Below are 4,415 nucleotides of genomic sequence, written 5' to 3' on the forward strand. Positions count from 1 at the left end.
TCTCTCTCTCTCTCTCTCTCTCTCTCTCTACACACGTCTACATGATGACTGCCTCTGAGAATATTTATGAACGGGTGTGGGTTTTCAGGTGCGTGTGGCATAAGCGAGAAAAACACAATAAAAACGACACAAGTGTGGCAAATATTGAGAAACTGTGTGTGTGTGTGTGTGTGTGTGTGTGTGTGTGTGTGTGTGTGTGTGTGTGGAAATCCGTGTTTTACATAAGAAAGAATGACTGACGGGTGGATCAGCAGGCAGTTGACGGGAAATGTTACCAATTTACCCGCGTGGCGGGAGGGAGGAGAGAGAGGAACTGGTGAGGGACGGCTAAATGCACCCACTGCCTTTAGCTTATGTGTTCGCGGCAAGAGACAGTACGGTGGACCCAAGAACCTCTTCTAACATCGATTATTATAGGAGCGCTAGTAGCCCTGGTCTCCTCAGCCTATGCACACTTGCGGGCCAGCTCTTTGATCTCCTAACATTTACAGATTATGTCAAATCTGCAGGTACTATGTACTCGTACCGGCAGGTGATCAGAGAGCCAGTCACGACAGAAGTTAATATCGTGGGACACACCACTCCTGCCTCTCCTGCCTATGTTGCAGACGTGGCCTTTAACACTTCACCGATGTAACTTTTTTGCTGCCAACACACGTCTTTCTGCAATTGACTTAAAGAACACGAGTAAGGTTTTCACATATCCCCGCTACTATTAGTACTGTACAGGAGTCTCGCAAGTAACGCCTATATATCAGTCCGAGACCTGGGCGGAGAGCGGTATTCTTATGTAGAAATAATGACTTCAGCGGCAGCGACCGATGACTGTGGCGTTACGTATTAGGTTTTTGCAGGCCCGCCCAACACTTGGCGAGACGAAGCTGGGTAGGGTGGGGCTGGGCGAGGCAGGGCGGCAGGAGACAGGGTGTGACCGACTAAAGAGATGTAACGCCCGGCACCATGGATTGGCACGAAAGCGACTCGCCTCGACGGTCCTCAGTGAACGCTCACATGGATGTGAAGGACATCACCTTTATTCAAAAGATGGGACTACGAATATATGAACTCTGAGCTTTCTCTACGTGGTTACCGAATCAGCACGTGATCCTCGAGGTTAGGGAGTTTGCGCTGGGTACTACTACTACTGCCACTACGCCAGACTGCAGCTCTTACTTACTTATCTGGAAATCTACGTAACATATATACGTAGGTTCGAATCTCACCATGTGCCGTCTTGAGACTTCGTCATTTGATGAATGGTTTAAAGTTACCTACATGTCACCATGATACCCAGGTTCTAGGTGGAGGTGTAATTATTTACACCAAAGATGCGTTTGGGTGGTGATATGGGCCCTAATATAGGTACCACTATAAATAAAATTGCCTGCGCCGCTAATGGGTTAAAGCTGGACATCACTTCCCAAACCCTTCAAGTATACCTACAGGTGCTATAGCTTTAGCATAAAAAGAAAAAAAAAAAAAGGTCGTCTCAACAAAAGACATTCGAGCGTTACTCTGAATTTTCTTAGGCTTCAAAGAGGTAAGCGGAGTTACAGTTTATCGTAATGTGTCACCTACTATATTATTATGACACGACACGGGAAGGAGTAAGGCTAGTTGGTCCTTGAAGTCTAATGGCAAAAGAATGATCCATTTAGTTTTGATGTGATAACTACACAGACAATGCTGCCGCCGAGGTTCCCCTGGCACATCTGTCACTCAGCCAGGGAGTGATGGCTTGGGCTCCACAAAGCATCATCAGCATTGATATCTAGTTGGTGACGCGCTACTTGCCGTGCCTTGCCTCACTCGTCACACCTGTCTACCTCGAGTCTGTAGTGGGGTGCTGACTCATTATTCAAGTAGTAAATCCATGTCCAATGATCTATTTTATCAACAGATCAACGGGTTAAGAATTCACGGAGAAGATCTGTTCCGCTCCTCCAGGACCCAGTCTGAACCTTCACTTCTTGATTCAAAGCTGGAACCCCTTACCGCCATACCACGGTAGGACTTGGAGGTGAAGTATTACTCGAATAACACTAGCGATTCTTGTAAATGCTGGCAGCTGAATAAAGTAAAAGACACCAAACCACCAAAAAAACTGACGGCCCAGCGCGATTAGGACCTCAATCAACGCAACAATTGGTGTTAGCGGCGAGAGAGAGAGACCGGGAAAAAACTACTTTTGTTTCTTCTATCTACTGTGGTTTCTTACTGGACCCTGTTTAGGATATCAGTGTCGAGTGACGCTCTCATTTGTATGTTGTTTACATGAACAACTAAATAATATCACAGGCTTCAATGTTATCATCACCATTTTCACCAATAATGTCAAGGTGCTTTAACGTACTCGTCCACTTACTGTCAATACCAGCAGACACAAGTCTTTAGCAGCATTTCACTGCTTTCTAACAACATTTCGGCAACCTCTACAGGACCCCGCCCCCGTGCTCCGCCCCTCTCCACCAAGCCCCAGCACCCAGCCATCCAAGAGCCCACCACCATTGTAACTAATATCTTGGTCATAGTAGACACTCAGAATTCCGGTAAAAAAACAAATATGAGGCAAGGATAATTGTTGATTTACCAGTAAACATATGAACACTACAAATCCCGCACGAACCATGTAAACCAAAAGCACTGCCACAGCTTGCATATCTGTTTCATTAATGATCCATTTCCTTTAAACATGCTTCAACTTGTAACACAAGTTCATTTTGATACCAAACTCTGTTCTTTTATGAATGAAAAACTGACACCTTAGCCCTCACGAGGAGGAGAAGGAGGATGAGGAGGAGAATACACACGTAGACACATTTTGCCCCGCCAGGACACGTAAGTACAATATAGAAATCTAGAACTTTAGAAATGCCAGTTTTTCTGGCATAACAAATTGACACTGACATTAGATTCATAAGGTCTACATAGGTTTACTAATCACGTGATCACCATGGTATTTACACCTAGACATTTACATGTATAATTGAACAGATCTCCATGAACTGCACAATACACCTAAAAAAATAAAAATCGAGACAGAACACATAATACATAGACGCAGATGGAGAGATTGGTTTTATCCTCACAGGCAGGTAACAGCAATACTACCGATTATTGGCTACGGTTCCTCTTTTTGCCTTGACGTGTGGCAACTTCAAATGAAATTTTGTATGTTCTAACTTCTTTTTAAGAATCACCCGCTTGCAATTTTGTGTCGTCACTTCCAGTCCGCGGCACTGGCGGCACACAGGACGTGGAGGGGCGGCACGCTGCCCTCCATCAGTATCGGTAAGCTGCACCTCGGGGATCTTTTCACATTATTTATAATCATCTGCCTGTGTGTGTGTGTGTGTGTGTGTGTGTGTGTGTGTGTGTGTGTGTGTGTGTGTGTGTGTGTGTGTGTGTGACTTTTAAAGAATTTGCAACTCGACGCCGATATGGAAGTTCACGCGGTGAGATGGTGTATGGAGCTGTAGTTATCGTGGTGAGTGCCAGTGGAAGGTTTCTTGCTCACTTTTCTCATAAGTTAGATATGAGTCTTCAACAACACCAGTGTAACGAATCGCTGCTTTAGCACAATGCTCTTTCTATTACTGACATTAATGGGTCTACAACAGCTATCATCAGTATTATTAATTCTGATATCATTGCATCTTTTAAACATTATATTATAAAGAATACCCCTACCATATTGTAGACGCCCTAAAGTCTGGTTCGCTCCAGCCCCCCCTCCCTTCCAGTCGGATGAGTCTCGCTGCCATGCAGTAACTCACAATCCACCTGCCACAGCATGCATGGCCCTTCTTTTGCAGGGATTTGGTTCACAGCATGTTTTAATTACTTCACGTAATATTTTCTGAGGAAAGCACTACCAGCAGAGAGCAATTATAAACGTTCATGAGGAGACTACTCGCACAAGCACATGGTGAAGTGCTCACAGTACTTGGTTCTGGTTAGGCAAGCAATGACAGTCAGCACATCGTATCACTGGGCATCCATAGGTCACACACATCACACTGCAAACCATTTACCAAAACCCACTGACTTCCTCACCTTATTGACAGACGATAAAAATCCAGACGAGAGTGATTCAAGAAGAGCTGTGCCCAACGTCTTCTCACGACTACACCCGCGCGCGCACTGAATACCGACGGCACAAAAGGCCCGCCGCAGCACCCCTCTTACCTCTCCACTCTCATAGGTGTGCGGTGCCAACTAGTCACTTCTGCCACCTACCTTCCTGTTCCTCCTTCTGTTCAATGTATGTAGTTTCCCGCTCACCACTAATGCACAACCCTCCTCAAACACCACCGCGGACAAGTAAGCAAACTAATGCACCTTCTCAATGTATATATCAAGAATGTCGTACCAGTCTTTGCTCTTATTCGAGAAAAAAAGGCGAAAACGACGGA

General features: G+C 45.3%; 1 protein-coding gene across 1 annotated transcript in view; it reads right to left on the reverse strand.

Moving 5' to 3' along the window:
• LOC123519888 overlaps window positions 1-4,167 on the reverse strand; it is a 127,435-nt gene extending 123,268 nt beyond the window's left edge. Inside the window, exon 1 of the mRNA XM_045281522.1 lies at window positions 4,057-4,167. The gene's annotated coding sequence lies outside the window, so the exon portion shown is untranslated. The remainder of the gene's footprint in view (window positions 1-4,056) is intronic.
• Window positions 4,168-4,415: the final 248 nt, after the last annotated feature.

This window comes from Portunus trituberculatus, chromosome 46, assembly GCF_017591435.1.
Source record: "Portunus trituberculatus isolate SZX2019 chromosome 46, ASM1759143v1, whole genome shotgun sequence".
In the NCBI taxonomy this organism is placed as follows: Eukaryota; Metazoa; Arthropoda; class Malacostraca; order Decapoda; family Portunidae; genus Portunus; species Portunus trituberculatus.